Source organism: Cherax quadricarinatus, chromosome 69, assembly GCF_038502225.1.
Source record: "Cherax quadricarinatus isolate ZL_2023a chromosome 69, ASM3850222v1, whole genome shotgun sequence".
NCBI classification, from domain to species: domain Eukaryota; kingdom Metazoa; phylum Arthropoda; class Malacostraca; order Decapoda; family Parastacidae; genus Cherax; species Cherax quadricarinatus.
The window spans coordinates 10,599,584-10,619,416 of record NC_091360.1 but is presented as its reverse complement, the minus strand read 5'-3'; positions in this window follow the sequence as shown (position 1 = coordinate 10,619,416).

Here is a 19,833-nt window from a genome sequence, read left to right as displayed (position 1 = left end):
TTAATTTTAAATGAGTTCTTGCTAATTGACCAGTTTTACATATTCGGCACGACATATATATATATATATATATATATATATGTCGTGCCGAATAGGCAGAACTTGCGATCTTGGCTTAAATAGCAACGTTCATCTTGCCATATAGGACAAGTGAAAATTTGTGTATGCAATAATTTCGCCAAAATCATTCTGAATCTAACGAAAAAAATATATTTCACTGTGTTTGTTTAGCATTAAATTACTGTAAACAAACCTAAAATATATTTAGTTGGGTTAGGCTAAAATAAATTGTTCTTGTTATAATAAGGTTAGGTAAGTTTTCTAAGATTCTTTTGGTGCAAAATTAAAATTTTTTGCATTAACAATAATGAAAAAAATATATCTTTAAACGTATAAAAGAAAATTTCAGAAAGGACTTAATTTTAAATGAGTTCTTGCTAATTGACCAGTTTTACATATTCGGCACGACATATATATATATATATATATATATATATATATATATATATATATATATATATATATATATATATATATATATATATATATATATATATCGTACTAAATTAGCTATATGAGGTCTGATAGAAACCAACAGCGTACAGATGGAATCACCATGCTACCTTGGAAGGATGGTAAGCAGATAGCATGGGATTACACCTGTGCCTCTACGTTGGCTGATACCTATTGGTCATACTCTGAACTAGGGGGTGGGGTGGGTCCCCCAGTTTAAGGGAGATAAAGATCAATAAATACTAAGGTCTGCCACCTTGCTATAACTTCATCCCAGTAGGGTCGGAAACCCTAGGAGCATGGGGGCACGTGGGCTCTAACCAAGGACCTCAAAGCGACCAGCTTCCTCCTTCAGAAACTCAGTGTTGCGATCTAGAGGAAAAATACCTGCAGTAATCTGGGCACACGACCCACCGTCGGGGAGCTGGATGAAGTATTTGAGATGTTGGCCCTGAGATGTCTTTTAAGTTGTTCTCATTCCCATAGTCTCTTCATTAATAGATGTTGATTATAAATAAAGTTCACATGGAATATAAGGGGTGGTAGAGAAAAAAGTATTCAAACAGCTTTGGGGATGGAAATCTTTAGCTAAAGTACTTTCACACTTCTCAGTGCGTCATCAGGAGCTATGAAACGTTGCAAGGATGCAACTGAAGGAGTGAGGGGAAGTTTTTCTCAAAAGAGTGTAGAGTGGGCCTGACGCCTCATCCTGGGTCTTTAAGAGAGTCAGGAGAAGGTGACAGGTCCACTCTGTGCTATTCTGAAAAAAATTCTGGTCACTCCTTCAGTTGCAGCCTCGCAACATTGCATAGCTCCTGATGACGCACTGAGAAATGTGAAAGAACTTGAGCTAAAGATTTCCACCCCATTTATATATATATATATATATATATATATATATATATATATATATATATATATATATATATATAGTATCAATTTATCCCAGTGGGATCAGAGACCTTGGGATCATGGGAAAAAAACACCAGACGGTTCCTTAAAGAACACCATCAGGGACTCGAGAGCGGCCACTTTCATGTTCCAGAGCCTCAGTGTGGCCATCCAGAGGAGAAGTGCTTGCTACATACTTGGCTCGCGTCTGGCTTCGGAAGAACTAGAGGTGATTTATAATCTTTGATATTATGCACCACTGAATATATATATATATATATATATATATATATATATATATATATATATATATATATATATATATATATATATATATATATATATATATATATATATATATATATATTATTTATATTTTATATATATATATATATATATATATATATATATATTTATATATATATATATATATATATATTTATATATATATATATATATATATATATATATATATATATATATATATATATATATATATATATATATATATATAATTTCTTTATATTTTCTAAAAAAAAAAATCCTATGTCATGGAGCCCTCTTTCTAATTTTCTAACCATCCAACGTGTTTTCGAAATACCATTCCTCTTCTTGCCTCCATGGTTTTCTTTTCCATTTATCATTCTTTTTCCCCCTATTTTTTCATATAAACCTCTGCCCAATTAACTTAACAGAAAAAGCTGACGGGCTCATATTTTTTGAATACACAAACACTCTGGCTGGTTCTTTCATGAGTGAATTCCATGTTAGAGAGGCAGCCTCTCCTCAAGCTCGTCTAAGTCCTCTTTTCCCCAATTAGCCCCACACTACACACCACTTCATTCTTATCAAATATATCACAACATAAAATTCCTATGCCATGGAAGAACTCTATTTCCATTTTTACACACGTTTACTGAGAGACAAAAATTTACAACAATTGTAAATACGTCTTCTTCAGTATAAGGAAGACGTATTAGTTTACTGTTATAATTATATTTGTATTTAAAGTACCAGTAGATAGTAGCTTCGCAGAAAGTGAGTTGATATACAGGTTTGTTGCTAGTAGGTTGTATGCAGGAAGATAGTAAGTTGAGAGATAGTAGGTTAGTGTGTAGTAGGTTGATTTAATAATAAAGTTATAGAGGGCAGGCTGTAAGGTATTGGGTTGGTACATAATCATTAATTAGTATCCTGGTTCATAGTGTTTAAATTTAAGTTAGTTGGCTGGTAGTAAGTTGGCAGATCTTGGATAGTAGATTGGTTCTTTACTTCTAGTTTTCTGTTTTTTAATCCCAATATATTTTTCACTCTACTCCTTTGGTGAAACTGGGTTATCATATTCCTATAGGTTATAAACTGTATATGATACTGGCAAACTGTGGAAAATGAAACATGTGTACAGTTCAGATCATTTACTAAAGAGTTTCGTCGCGAGCGGTTTCATCAGTCCTAATTATGAGACCGACAAACTGCTAAAAAAAAAAAAAATCTATAAATATGTAAATGTGTAATGTCACACTTGAAGGTGTAAGCTGAGGATGGATTGTTGGTCGGAATATTAAACTTTAATGTCTATCAACTACAACTGAGTCACTACGGCTAAATGTAAGTGGCTCACCACTAGCCACAGATACTCCAATCCATAAAATAGAGATTACATGAACCTCTGATCATACTGAGAGACACTTCTCAGTGTATATACTGAGAGACACACTTTTCAGTGTATATACTGAGAGACACACTTCTCAGTGTATATACTGAGAGACACACTTTTCAGTGTATATACTGAGAGACACACTTCTCAGTGTATATACTGAGAGACACACTTTTCAGTGTATATACTGAGAGACACACTTCTCAGTGTATATACTGAGAGACACACTTTTCAGTGTATATACTGAGAGACACACTTTTCAGTGTATATACTGAGAGGCACACTTCTCAGTGTATATACTGAGAGACACACTTCTCAGTGTATATATCCTGTAACATCATCAACAGCTGAATGGAATTTATTAAGAATACATAAGTTACAGTTTTAAAACACTATGACGTTCCTTGTATATTTTATTTCTTGTAATTAATCAGCTATTATAAAAAGATTATTTGGAAAAATGAAATATTTTTTCACAGATGGAAAAAATAAATTGCTGCTAACTATATTCGGTCAATTAAAAAAAATGAAAGTATTTCAAGGAATCATTTGTCAGTTAACAGGCAAACAATGAACACACATCAAAATATATCTAAAATATAATATTTTTAATCAGATTTTTTTTCAGAGTGGACAAAGGACCACAACCGAACATTGCATGATGTTCCACTGAGACAAACCTGATTTAATAAATGCAAAAAAATATTGAATGTTTTGGGAACTTATGCATAGGAATAAATGGATTAGAAAACCAACACGCTGATATATGAGACATTTGTGCAACATTTAGGAATCTATTCTAGAAATGTTTCGCCAGCCAGCGGCTTCTTCAATCCAGTGTAGAAGTGAGAAGCCACTGGCCGGCGAAACGTTTCCAGAATAAAACTACCCAAACGTTTCTCAAGTATCTCATATATCAAATTAGACATGAGGTACCCAACATGAAAAAAAATACTTATTCATGTGTCTTTGTGTATGTGTGTGATGTGTGTGTATGATGTGTATGTGGAAATACATAACTGAGTGCATAGAAGAGTGCGCGCTTTTGTTAACCTTTGCGTACCATGCAAATAAACAGGATCAATATGAAGAAAAAATGATAATTGATAATTAATTACAGTTATCATGAAGGGAATAAAAAGGTTCACACACCGACACTAATCTACGCATATAAAAAAGTTCGCAAATACACTTACTCAACTAAATAATTGAACATGCTAATAACTGACATAGGTAAAATATTAAATTTAAATATATGTTCCAGATTTCCATTGAGTGGCCAGTTCTTGGTGGGCTAACTGGGATAGAGATCTCTCGAGTCTCAGGCAGTCGACGTTCGAATCTGTCCGGGAGGATGTTACTACAGAGCGCAGATATTCTGCGTGTCCTCCTAATAACATCTTCCTCTGTATAATGGTATTAATACACTTGTGTAGTAATATCATATATGAACAGTGCTTCAAGGCTGGCTAAAACTGCTGACCTCAGGGGGTTGGGGTGTGGGGGAAGTGGGGAAAGGGAGCACCTGGCGTCACACAGGTGGACTCCTGGAACCACTGACCAGGGGGGATGCAAGGTTGGAGTGTGCGGGAAGTGGGGAAGGGGGAGCACCTGGCGTCACACAGGTGGACTCTTGGAACCACGGACCCGGGGGGATGCAAGGTTGGGGTGTGGGGGAAGTGGGGAAGGGGGAGCACCTGGCGTCACACAGGTGGACTCCTGGAACCACGGACCCGAGGGGGGGGGAGCAAGGATGGGGTGTGGGTGAAGGGGGAGCACCTGGCGTCACACAGGTGGACTCCTGGAACCACGGACCCGGGGGGGGTGCAAGGTTGGGGTGTGGGGGAAGTGGGGAAGAGAACCTGGCGTCACACAGGTGGACTCCTGGAACCACTGACGAGGGGGGATGCAAGGTTGGGGTGTGGGGAAAGTGGGGAAAGGGAGCACCTGGCGTCACACAGGTGGACTCCTGGAACCACTGACCAGGGGGGATGCAAGGTTGGAGTGTGCGGGAAGTGGGGAAGGGGGAGCACCTGGCGTCACACAGGTGGACTCCTGGAACCACGGTCCCTGGGGGATGCCAGGGTGGGGTGTGGGGGAAGTGGGGAAGGGGGAGCACCTGGCGTCACACAGGTGGACTCCTGGAACCACGGACCCGGGGGGGGTGCAAGGTTATGGTGTGGGGAAGGGGGAGCACCTGGCGTCACACAGGTGGACTCATGGAACCACTGACCCTGGGAGTTGCAAGGTTGGGGTGTGGGGGAAGTGGGGAAGGGGGAGCACCTGGCGTCACACAGGTGGACTCCTGGAACCACGGACCCGGGGGGGTGCTAGGTTGGGGTGTGGGGAAAGTGGGGAAGAGGGAGCACCTGGCGTCACGCAGGTGGACTCCTGGAACCACGGACCCGTGGGGGTGCAAGGTTGGGGGTGTGGGGGAAGTGGGGAAGGGGGAGCACCTGGCGTCACACAGGTGGACTCCTGGAACCACGGTCCCTGGGGGATGCAAGGTTGGGGTGTGGGGGAAGTGGGGAAGGGCGTCACACAGGTGGACTCATGGAACCACGGACCCGGGGGGATGCAAGGTTGGGGTGTGGGAGAAGTGGGGAAGGGGAGTATACTACTGACTCCGGCCATACAATAGAGCGGAAAAATAATGTAAGGGACCTGGGAGTAGTAATGTCTGAGGATCTCACTTTCAAGGATCACAACAGTGCCACGATCGCACGTGCAAAGAAAATGATAGGATGGATAATGAGAACTTTCAAAACGAGAGATACCAAGCCCATGATGATCCTTTTCAAATCACTTGTTCTCTCTAGGCTGGAATACTGCTGTACATTAACATCTCCATACAAAGCAGGTGAAATCGCAGATCTAGAGAGTGTACAGAGATCCTTTACTGCACGTATAAGTTCTGTCAAGCACCTTAACTACTGGGAACGCTTGAAAGCACTTGACTTGTACTCGTTGGAACGCAGGAGGGAGAGATATATCATAATCTACACTTGGAAAATCTTGGAAGGAATGGTCCCAAATCTGCACACAGAAATCACTCCCTACGAAAGTAAAAGACTGGGCAGGCGATGCAAAATGCCGCCAATAAAAAGTAGGGGCGCCATTGGTACACTAAGAGAAAACACCATAAGTGTCCGGGGCCCAAAACTGTTCAACAGCCTCCCATCAAGCATTAGGGGAATTGCCAATAAACCCCTGGCTGCCTTCAAGAGAGAGCTGGACAGATACCTAAAGTCAGTGCCGGATCAGCCGGGCTGTGGCTCGTACGTCGGACTGCGTGCGGCCAGCAGTAACAGCCTAGTTGATCAGGCCCTGATCCATCGGGAGGCCTGGTCGTGGACCGGGCCGCGGGGGCGTTGATCCCCGGAATAACCTTCAGGCAACCTTCAGGTAAGGGGGAGCACCTGACGTCACACAGGTGGACTCCTGGAACCACGGACCCGGGGGGGTGCAAGGTTGGGGTGTGGGAGAAGTGGGGAAGGGGGAGCACCTGACTTCACACTGGTGGACTCCTGGAACCACGGACCCGGGGGGGTGCAAATTTTGGGTGTGGGAGAAGTGGGGAAGGGGGAGCACCTGACGTCACACAGGTGGATTCCTGGAACCACGGACCCGGGGGGGTGCAAGGTTGGGGTGTGGGAGAAGTGGGGAAGGGGGAGCACCTGACGTCACACAGGTGGACTCCTGGAACCACGGACCCGGGGGTGGTGCAAGGTTGGGGTGTGTGGGAAGTGGGGAAGGGGGAGCACCTGGCGTCACACAGGTGGACTCCTGGAACCATGGACCCGGGGGGGTGCTAGGTTGGGGTGTGGGAGAAGTGGGGAAGGGGGAGCACCTGACTTCACACAGGTGGACTCCTGGAACCACGGACCCGGGGGGGTGCAAGTTTTGGGTGTGGGAGAAGTGGGGAAGGGGGAGCACCTGACGTCACACAGGTGGATTTCTGGAACCACGGACCCGGGGGGGTGCAAGGTTGGGGTGTGGGAGAAGTGGGGAAGGGGGAGCACCTGACTTCACACTGGTGGACTCCTGGAACCACGGACCCGGGGGGGTGCAAGTTTTGGGTGTGGGAGAAGTGGGGAAGGGGGAGCACCTGACGTCACACAGGTGGATTCCTGGAACCACGGACCCGGGGGTGGTGCAAGGTTCGGGTGTGGGGGAAGTGGGGAAGGGGGAGCACCTGGCGTCACACAGGTGGACTCCTGGAACCATGGACCCGGGGGGGTGCTAGGTTGGGGTGTGGGAGAAGTGGGGAAGGGGGAGCACCTGACTTCACACAGGTGGACTCCTGGCAAGTTTTGGGTGTGGGAGAAGTGGGGAAGGGGGAGCACACGTCACACAGGTGGATTTCCCACGGACCCGGGGGGGTGCAAGGGGGGGTGCAAGGTTGGGGTGTGGGGGAAGTGGGGAAGGGGGAGCACCTGGCGTCACACAGGTGGACTCCTGGAACCACGGACCCGGGGGGGTGCAAGGTTGGGGTGTATGGGAAGTGGGGAAGGGGGAGCACCTGGCGTCACACAGGTGGACTCCTGGAACCACGGACCCGGGGGGGTGCAAGGTTTGGGTGTGGGGGAAGTGGGGAAGGGGGAGCACCTGGCGTCACACAGGTGGACTCCTGGAACCACGGACCCGGGGGGGGTGCAAGGTTTGGGTGTGGGAGAAGTGGGGAAGGGGGAGCACTTGACTTCACACAGGTGGACTCCTGGAACCACGGACCCGGGGGGGGGGTGCAAGTTTTGGGTGTGGGAGAAGTGGGGAAGAGGGAGCACCTGGCGTCACACAGGTGGATTCCTGGAACCACGGACCCGGGGGGGTGCAAGGTTGGGGTGTTGGGGAAGTGGAGAAGGGGGAGCACCTGACGTCACACAGGTGGACTCCTGGAACCACGGACCAGGGGGGGGTGCAAGGTTGGGGTGTGGGGGAAGTGGGGAAGGGGGAGCACCTTACGTCACACAGGTGGACTCCTGGAACCACGGACTCGGGGGGATGCAAGGTTGGGGTGTGGGGGAAGCGGGGAAGGGGGAGCACCTGGCGTCACACAGGTGGACTCCTGGAACCACGGACCCGGGGGTGTGCAAGGTTGGGGTGTGGGGGAAGTGGGGAAGGGAGAGCACCTGGCGTCACACAGGTGGACTCCTGGAACCACGGACCCGGGGGGATGCAAGGTTGGGGTGTCCGGGAAGTGGGGAAGTGGGAGCACCTGGCGTCACACAGGTGGACTCCTGGAACCACGGACCAGGGGGGATGCAAGGTTTGGGTGTGGGGGAAGTGGGGAAGGGGGAGCACCTGGCGTCACACAGGTGGACTCCTGGAACCACGGACCCGGGGGGATGCTAGGTTGGGGTGTGGGGGAAGTGCGGAAGGGGGAGCACCTGGCGTCACATAGGTGGACTCCTGGAACCACGGACCCGGGGGGGGGTGCAAGGTTGCGGTGTGGGGGAAGTGGGGAAGGGGGAGCACCTGACGTCACACAGGTGGACTACTGGAACCACGGACCCGGGGGGGTGCAAGGTTGGGGTGTGGGGGAAGTGGGGAAGGGGGAGCACCTGACGTCACACAGGTGGACTCCTGGAACCACGGACCCGGGTGGGGTGCAAGGATGGGGTGTGGGGGAAGTGAGTAAGGGGGAGCACCTGACGTCACGCAGGTGGACAGTTGAAGAACAACCTGAGGACTTCTATTATTTATACTTCTAGATATGAAGCCAAGAATTCTTTTAGCTTTATTGCGAACGCTAATGCACTGTTGCTTTGGTTTTAGATTACTGCTAACCAGAACTTCTAAATCCTTTTCGCAGTCGGTAGTATTAAGATCTACTTTATTTAGTTTATATGTGGCATGGTTATTTAACTGTCCAACATTTAGAACTTTGCATTTGTCTTTATTTAACTGCATCTGCCACTTCTCCGACCATTGCATCAGTTTATTCAAATCATCCTGGAGTGCTCTAGTGTCCTCATTAGAATGAATTGGACGGCCTATTTTGGCGTCATCAGCAAATTTGCTTATGTCGCTATTTATTCCCTCATCTATGTCGTTTATGTAAACTGTGAACAACAACGGGCCCAACACTGACCCCTGAGGAACACCGCTTGTGACGTGCCCCCATTCTGATTTCCCCCATTTATGTAAACTCTCTGCTGTCTATTTGTCAGCCATGCCTCTACCCAGGAGAAAATTTCTCCTCCTATTCCTTGTGCTTTAAGTTTACTCAATAGCCTCTGGTGTGGAACTCTTTCGAAAGCCTTACTGAAGTCCATATACACATTATCATATTCGTTACCATGATCTACCTCCTCAAACACCTTACTGAAAAAAAGTTAACAAATTCGTAAGACAGGAACGCCCCTTTGTAAAACCGTGTTGAGATTCATTAATCAATCTGTGCCTATGAAGATGGCTATGAATTGCTTCGGCAGTTATTGATTCCATAAATTTTCCCACCATGGAGATATGGCTTATTGGTCTACAGTTCGAAGCCAAGGACCTGTCACCTGCCTTGTAAATAGGTATTGCATTTGCCATTTATGAGGCACTATGCCAGTTTGTAGTGATATGTTAAAAAGATTAGCCAAAGGTATGCTAAGTTCCTCTTTACATTCCTTTAACACCCTTGCAAACAGTTCATCAGGACTTGGGGATTTGTTAGGTTTTAGTTTCTCTATTTGTCTGAGGACCATGTCACTGGTTACCGCAATCGTACATAATTTATTATCATCCTGTTCTACATAATCTATTATTTCAGGAATATCGCTAGTATTTTCCTGGGTGAAAACTGAGATGAAGTAGGTATTTAGAATTTCATACCTATTCTTATCACTGTCAGTAATGTGACCAGAGTTACTCTTAAGTGGGCCAATCTTGTCCCTTATCTTACTTCTGTATACCTGAAAGAACCCTTTTGGATTAGTCTTTGAATCCCCTGCGACCTTAGCGTCAAAATCCCTTTTTGCTTTTCTTATTCATTTCTTTATTTCTCTTTTTAATTGAATATATTGATTTCTTAACTGCCCATCCCCTCTTTTGATACGCCTATATATGCCTCTCTTTTGACCAATGAGATGTTTTAATCTATTGTTCATCCATTTGGGATCATTTTTGTTAGCATTTTTGTTAGATCTAATTTCCCTACTCGGAACAAAAGTTGTCTGGGCAGCTAGAACTATGCTCTGAAAAACGTCCTATTGACAACCATGATCACCTACCTGACCCATAGCCTGGACATTCCTATTTAGCCCAGCCATGTAATTTTTCAGTCCCATGAAGTCGGCCAAGCGAAAATCTGGGACAGAGATTTGATTGCAGTTATCTGGGTAATTCCACGATATATTGAAACTAAGTGATTTGTGATCACTTTCCCCAAGCTCATCATTAACCTCAAGGTTATTAATTAGTGAATCTTTGTTGGCAAGAACCAAGTCAAGCAGATTGTTTCCTCTAGTTGGTTCTGTCCCAACCTGTTCTAAAAAGCAATCCTTAACCGTATCAAGAAAGTCACTAGACTCAAGATTTCCTGTCATATTGTTCCAATTAATTTGTCTAAAGTTAAAATCTCCCATTATCACAACATTTTCATATCTAGATGCCTTATGAATTTCGTCCCATAACAGCTTACGGCACTCCCTCTCTATTTCTCTATAAGTATAATAAAGCGCCTACATTGCTGGGAACGGTTTTAAGTTCCTTGACATCTACTCCTTGGAACGCAGGCGAGAAAGATATATCATGATATACACTTAGAAAATCCTAGAGGGACTAGTCCCAAATCTGCACACGGAAATCACTCTCGACGAGAGCAAAAGACTCGGAAGGCTGTGCATCATTTTCCCAATGAAAATCAGGGACCAAGAGTAAGCTAAGCGACAACACAGTAAGTATCAAGGGCCCTAGACTGTTCAACTGCCTCCCAGCATACATAACGGGGATTACCAACAGATCCCTGACTGTCTTCAAGAAGGCGCTGGACAGGCACCTAAAATCAGTACTTGACCAGGAGGCCTGTGGTTCGTACGTCGGTTTACATGCGGCCAGCAGTAGAAGCCAGGTTGATCAGGCCCTGATCAACCACGAGGCCTAGTCATGAACCGGGTCTATTCATGGACCGAGCCTAGTTATGGACCGAACCTAGTCATGGACCGGGCCTAGTCATGGACCGGACCTAGTCATGGACCGGGCCTAGTCATGGACCGAGACTCAACGGGTTTCATGTTGGAAATGTAACAGCGGTGTGAGTCAGATAGATTATTTGTGAATATTTGTTTTTTGTGGTTGTGGTTTTTATAGCTCAGTCACCATGGACGTCAGTCCTAAAATTTGCCAGAGACTAACTTGAAGACCAAATTTTAAAAGAGGGAGCGGTGTTTCCCGAGAAGAACTTGTTTGGTTGTATTATGTAACACATGTTATAGACCTTTTTTACCGATTTCAGAAACATATACGACATTCCAAAATATTTATTTTGGAGTGGCGTTCGTTCAGGAGTTTTTTTGAGGGTTACATCTTATTATTTCGTAGAGCCTAAATTTAAGATACATACACCATCTGATAAAAGTGTGTATAGGAGTGTGAGACCCCCACATCTCCCTCCTGACATGGTAGATGCTGCGGAATGAGTTACACTTACATCCTGATAATGTTTGTGCAGGGGCATGAATCTTACTCTGAGTCCCCAGCATTTATTTCCCGTCAAGGAGGTCCAGGGGCATGAGACCCCTATAACAAAATGCTGACAAGCCTTGGGGGAAAATTTTTGAAATCATCGGAAGAGCTGTTAAAGCAAGAAAGTTTTCATAAACTGTTTCGTGTCTTACGAGACACGAAATAGTATATTAAAGGTGTAGCCACAAACCCCGAAAAAACAGCCTTCGTTCCTCTGATGAGGCCTTTCCTCCCCTTGATCAAAATATAAAGAAAGTCCAACACAGAGAGTTGGAAGTCCGTCAAAAAGTCATTATCTAAATCATGAAAACCGGTAAATCTTGCTCTTTAAATTTTGGTAGAAAATTAGTGAATTTACCTACCTACTCAACCTAAAACTATATTTATTCTTTAATGCTGAAGATACATTAGTGCATATAGGTTGAAATCGTTGAGAAGAGGCATTTAAGTTGTTGATCTGATGAAAAAAATGTTTAATGCTGGAAACTACAAAATTTCAAAAACATTATCATACATGATAATAAACCAGGCAAAGCACCACCTACCTAACAACACAGGAGTCACGTGAACCCACCTAACAACACAGGAGTCACGTGAACCCACCTAACAACACAGGAGTCACGTGAACCCACCTAACAACACAGGAGTCACGTGAACCCATTATTTACCTGTCCTCAGGTCACCATGTGTCACTCACGCCTCTGTGTGCTAGAAATGATCAAGGTCCCAGAACTCAAACGTTTTCTAATATGACCTAGTGTTCACGTGTCTTTCTATAAAAATTTCTTGGTATCTATTACCAAGGGTTATTCCATACATTTTGGTACCTTCTCCCTTTCCCCCAACACACACTCCGGTACCAACACGAACTTTTTTTAAAGCGGTTTACATTATTATCAAAAGTAGAAACATAATCAGAAAAGATTTTCGTAAATTATTGTTTAGTAACTACTGCGCTGTTTGCTTGCATAAAAACAGTCAAATTTGCAAAAATTTACGAATCTTCTAAGTGAGGTGGGTCAAAGTAGAAAGTTTGAAACCGATCAGAAGTGGCATTCTGAAGTTTCTGCAAGGAAACTCTGGTGGAGCTCCAAGGAGGAGAAAAAAATAATGGTTTTTCAGCATGCGCTGTAGTAGCCTGCCAGTGATTGGAAAAAGAAATAAACGTGGCAAGAATCAATATGGATGTTAAGACACATAGGCAACGCTTAAGCAACTTTGTTCCGAAACGTTTCGCCTACACAGTAGGCTTCTTCAGTCGAGTACAGAAAGTAGGCAGGAGCAGTAGAGATGTGAAGACGATGTAATCAGTCCCTCACCCTTAAAGTCGTAGATTTGAGGTTATCAGTCCCTCCATCCTGTCGGTATTGTATTCCATTTTGATATTCAAGAATCAATATATATCATCTAACTCTTCATGTCACCTCACCTCTATAAACTTACATCCTCTTTATTCTTGTAGATCGGTTTGTAACTTGATAAATCCCACTGTGTGGGCGAAACGTCATTAGTAAATGATCGCAATAAACTTCACTTGTGTCTCTTTTTTCCATCGTGTAGATATTTCATACTGTTTCTCTGTACCTTCTGGATACCTAAGGCTTATTAGGTATACAGTGCTCACATCTTCGGACTAATCGTCTTTCACTCTTCCATTTCTCCTCATCTCTCACTTTCCCCCCTCACTCCTCACTCATTTTCACTCTCCTCACCCTTCCCTTACTCTTCTTTCATTCTCTCTTACTTTCACCGTCACTCACCCTTCACTTTCCCCCCTCACTTTATCTAACACTCTCATCACTTTCCTCTCTCCCCTCACATTCTTCCTTACTCACCCCCCACCCTCTTCCTAACTCCCCCTAACATTCGCCCTGACTCTCTCTTCACTTTCACAAGTCTCCCCTCTCTCTTTTCCTTCACTTTCACCCTCACTCTTCCCTCTAGCGCATTCAGAGTGCAAATTCATCTGTGACTTTTCCCGAAAAAGTAACATTGCGGTTATATCCAGCATATTTCACAACATTGCCTTTACGTTTTACATGAATTTTTCTGTGGCTTGAGGCTGCTGAAAGAGTGTAGACCAAGAGGCCAGTGTCTGCTTGCACGTGCCTTGTCTCTGTCCTTGTGAAAGAGAGAGATTGTTTTGTGTGCTTGTGTATGCTTTTGTGTGTGCGTGTGTGTGTGTGTGTGTGTGTGTGTGTGTGTGTGTGTGTGTGTGTGTGTGTGTGTGTGTGTGTGTGCAAACGTTAGTACGTGCGGTGGTGTGGATGAGACGCGGAATCACCATGGTAACCAGAGCGTACATATCGACGCGGCAGCATCAGCAGCAATAAACAACTTTATATCTTCATCAATTGTTTACCCCCTAACCATTATTCTCATCAGCCCGGCGGCCACAGCCTCTCTCGGCGCTATCGCTGATCAACGATGAACCTTTCTATCTGACTGCACGGGTTACTGATCTTATATCGTCAGCCATATTGGACGTGAAATCTCTAACAGCTACATACACTGTTCAAAATAAGAACGTAAGAACATAAGAAAGAAAGAACACTGCAGCAGGCCTACTGGCACATGCGAGCCAAGTCCAAGTAGTCTACCGGCTTATCCCACTGACCCAACCTAGTCAGGTCTAGGTCACATCCACTTAAGGAAGGATTACAGTATCAGACCTACTAGCACAAGCCAGTTAGGTCCAACTCACACCCATCCACACTCTCTCATGGATTTATCTAACCTATTTTTAAAACTACACAACGTTTTGGCTTCTATGACGGTACTCGGGAGTTTGTCCCCTCGTCCACAACTCTATTACCAAACCAGTGCTTTCCTATATCCTTCCTGAATCTGAATTTTTCCAACTTGAAACGTATTGCTGCGATATTGGCTAGATATTTTTAGCACACTATTTACATCTCCTCTATTTATTCCTGTTTTCCATTTATATACCTCAGTTACATCCCTCCTAATTCTACGCCTTTCTTGAGAGTGCAGATTCAGGGCCCTCAGTTCATCCTCATGGGGAAGATTTCTGAAACACGGGATCAATTTTGTCATACTCCTTTGTACGTTTTCCAGTGTATTTATATCTCTTCAGGAATACTGTGACTAGAATGGTGCAGAATAATCTAAACGAGGCCTAACCAAAGATATACAGAATTGAAGAAGAACCTGAGGACTCTTACTATTTATGCATCTTAATATAAAGCCAAGGGTTCTGCTCGCTTTACTGAGAACGCTTATGCACTGTTGTTTTGGTTTTAGATTACTGCTAACCAGAACTCCTAAATCCTTTTCGTGATCAGTAAAATTAAGATCTACATTATTTAGTTTATATGTGACATGGTTATTTTCCTGTCCAACACTTAGAACTTTGCATTTGTCTATGTTAAACTGCATCTGCCACTTCTCCGACCACTGCATCAGTTTATTCAAATCTTCCTGGAGTGCTCTAATGTCCTCATTAGAATACATTGGACGGCCTATTTTGGTGTCATCAGCAAATTTGCTTATGTCGCCATTTATTGCCTCATCTATGTTGTTTATGTAAATTGTGAACAACAAAGGGCCCAACACTGACCCCTGATTTCTCCCCATTTATGCAAACTCTCCTGCCTATTTTTCAACCATGCCTCTACCCAAGAAAAAATTTCTCCTCCTATTCCGTGTGCCTTACGTTTCCTCAACAGCCTCTGATGTGGAACTCTATCGAAGGCCTTACTGAAGTCCATATACACAATATCATATTCATTACCATGATCTGTCTCCTCAAATACCTTAGTGAAAAAAATTAGTAAATTCGTAATGCAGGAACGCCCCTTTGTAAATCGTGTTAAGATTCATTAATTAGTTTATACTTTTCAGGATGGCTACGAATTTGCCTCGTCAATAGTTTGAAAAGAAGGACCTGTCTCCTGCTTTGTAAATATGTATTACGTTTGCCGTTTTGCGCTTGTCTGACATTGAACACAATTTCTGATACACCTGAAGTGTCGCGATCTACTTTCTTACCAAACACCGATTTTTTTTTTTTTTTGGCTCTCTGAGCTGAAGAAGGGAACTACTGCAAAGTCAAGGTCCTCAAGGGAATTCATTGCCAGGGTATTGATGATTTTCTCTACCATAAAGTCAACAATAATAACACCCAACTGTTGCACATGTGTCTTACTCTTCGACTACATACACATACAAAGAGTATATTTGAGAATTTCCTCCAATTTCCAAGCCTGTACGATGTTTATTGCTTATTGTGCTGTCAGTATTAAGAAAGCTAGGAAGTTCATAAGTCAAATCTAACTTTCTACAGAAACGGAAACGGAAACGGAAGGAAGGTACCATAATGCTTTGGAAGAACTCCCGATCTAAGGATTTGATGCTACCCTCCCTTTCCTCGGCTTAAACATGATTGTCTCCCATTTCCCAGGTTCTGTATGACAGAATACAGCCTTCGATCAAAGCGAAATTTAAGTAATTTTATAACGCATTTCATAAATTCTTTCCAAAGTCAATAATTACGTTGCGTATTTACAACGCGATGAGTTGTTCATAGTTCAAGTTAAGAGCTGAACACATCATTGTTTATAGGGCATTTACTAGATGGTACTTGCCTTTGTAAATGTTTACTATTAAGTGTCCTGTTCAGTCCCAGGTAGCTGAGGGGGGGGGGAGGCTGTGCGCAGACTAGTACTAGAAGTTTATCAAAAGCAGATCTTTTATTTAATACGTAACTTTACCTGCAAGAGGTTTTATCAAGTACGTGATACAAAAATCTGATTTTACTAATACATACGTTTTTTTCTTCGAGCACCAGCTGCTCGCAAACGTCCCACTGGTACACATCAAGTTTTTTTTACAAGCTTTCAACTCCTTTCACTCCTGTATAACATAAATTATGAGATTATTACATATGTTTATCAACACAAGTTCGAGCGAAATGATCTTTAGTGTGGATGACAAGTGCAATTCAGCTGGCTTTAATAAAGCGATTGTAAAAAATAAATTCAGTATAGTGTAGGATTTGCAGATATGTGCTATATATATACCATGTATAAATAGCAAAAAAAGGCACAATACCGTGACTGGAACGATACACAAATAATCCGCACATAGAAGAGAGGAGCTTAAGACGACGTTTCGATCCGACTTGGACCATTTACAAAGTCACACTTTGTAAATGGTTCAAGTCGGACCGAAACGTCGTCGTAAACTCCTCTCTTCTATGTGCGGGTTATTTGTATACCATCTAAAAGCCGATTCACAACCCACTGTTCGCTGGACAGTCGTATATACACACACAGATACGAACTCGCCGAGTTTACTTATTTCACTTTTCTTATGAATTAAAGTTTCTTAGGTGTTTGTGTACAGGTGAGATATGCACCAAATTATCCTCATACAGTCCGTTGCCTTTAAAGGTGATAAACTAATGGACGAACGGTGCTTGTCTTTGAAAATTACTCGTGGCTCGTTCTTTCGCGTTTTGTGGTGTGCATGTCACTGTCGACGAAAAAGATATTTGATGAGCTGAGAGTTTTTGTACTACGTATATGATATCCGAACTCAGCTCTAAGCCATGTGCTTTCAAGGATCTTTACTAGCAGACCACGTGACCGGAAATCCATGTGGGTTGACAGCGTGATTTTTTTTGTTTATAACTGTGAAAATGTAGCCTCTTAGTTTTTAATAAATAAGGAAATTTTTATCTCTAAAATAAATGAAAAATTCTATAAATTATGTTAATTGTTGAAAAGAGAACATTTACAAGTGTTTTTCCAGCTAATTATGTATAATATTCTAAATTAGTTATAATAACATTCTAAACTAGGAATAATAACATTCTAAATTAGGAATAATAATATTTAAATTAGGTACAATAATATTCTATATTAGGTGTAATAATATTTAAATTAGGTACAATAATATTCTATATTAGGTGTAATAATATTTAAATTAGGTACAATAATATTCTATATTAGGTGTAATAATATTTAAATTAGGTACAATAATATTCTATATTAGGTGTAATAATATTTAAATTAGGTACAATAATATTCTATATTAGGTGTAATAATATTTAAATTAGGTATAATACATTCCAAATTAGGTATAATAATATTCGAAGTCATGTATAATAACTTTCTAAAATTTTCCGAAGCTCTAAGGATAAGTTGATTATTATTATTATAATCAAGGGGGAAGCGCTAAACCCGGAGGATTATACAGCGCCGGGGGGGGGGGATGTGGAAGGCATTCAGGCTTAATTCGGGGAACTGGAGCACAGATCTAATTCCCTAAATCAAGAGCCCCTCACCAACATCAAGGAACCTTCCTTGAGGGGTGGGATAAGTTGAACACCCCAGGTTATTTCCCACAACAGTCGACACTAACACCCCAGGTTATCTCCCACAACAGTCGACACTAACACCCCAGGTTATTTCCCACAACAGTCGACACTAACACCCCAGGTTATCTCCCACAACAGTCGACACTAACACCCCAGGTTATCTCCCACAACAGTCGACACTAACACCCCAGGTTATCTCCCACAACAGTCGACACTAACGCCCCAGGTTATCTCCCACAACAGTCGACACTAACACCCCAGGTTATCTCCCACAACAGTCGACACTAACACCCCAGGTTATCTCCCACAACAGTCGACACTAACACCCCAGGTTATCTCCCACAACAGTCGACACTAACACCCCAGGTTATTTCCCACAACAGTCCACTAACACCCCAGGTTATCACAACAGTCGACACTAACACCCCAGGTTATCTCCCACAACAGTCGACACTAACACCCCAGGTCCACTAACACCCCAGGTTATCTCCCACAACAGCCGACACTAACACCCCCGGTTTTCTCCCACAACAGTCGACACTAACACCCCAGGTTTTCTCCCACAAGAGTCGACACTAACACCCCAGGTTATCTCCCACAACAGTCGACACTAACACCCCAGGTTATCTCCCACAACAGTCGACACTAACACCCCAGGTTATCTCCCACAACAGTCGACACTAACACCCCAGGTTATCTCCCACAACAGTCGACACTAACACCCCAGGTTATCTCCCACAACAGTCGACACTAACACCCCAGGTTATCTCCCACAACAGTCGACACTAACACCCCAGGTTATCTCCCACAACAGTCGACTAACACCCCAGGTAGTCTCCCACAAGAGTCGACACTAACACCCCAGGTTATCTCCCACAACAGTCGACACTAACACCCCAGGTAGTCTCCCACAACAGGTAACACCCCAGGTGTCGACACTCACCCCAGGTTATCTCCACAACAGTCGACACTAACACCCCAGATCTCCCACAACAGTCGAACTAACACCCCAGGTTATCTCCCACAACAGTCGACACTAACACCCCAGGTTATCTCCCACAACAGTCGACTAACACCCCAGGTAGTCTCCCACAAGAGTCGACACTAACACCCCAGGTTATCTCCCACAACAGTCGACACTAACACCCAAGGTTGTCTCCCACAACAATCGACTCTAACACCCCAGGTTATCTCCCACAACAGTCGACTAACACCCCAGGTAGTCTCCCACAAGAGTCGACACTAACACCCCAGGTTATCTCCCACAACAGCCGACACTAACACCCCAGGTTATCTCCCACAACAGTCGACACTAACACCCCAGGTAGTCTCCCACAAGAGTCGACACTAACACCCCAGGTTATCTCCCACAACAGTCGACACTAACACCCAAGGTTGTCTCCCACAACAATCGACTCTAACACTGTTCCTACTTGCTGGAAAGAGGCAGATGGTGAAAGTAATTTTTCCCCAATGTCTCTTCCCGCATGTCGAACCCATGTTACTTTGCTTGCTAGCCGAACACTCTAGCATTGAGCTACAGAGCTGGAATATAAAATAACGACATGTAAAGACAAAAATGATTGTCATATGGTAAGCTTATATTACACTTTCTTTTCCTATGTGTAGATATTCTGTGAATTGTTCTAGCTGCGTCAGTGTGATTTGTATTCTTTGTGACTGGAAGCAGGTGACCTGAGGAAGCTCCTCTCTCAACGATGTGTTATTTGATAAACGTTTGTGTAGTTATAAGTGT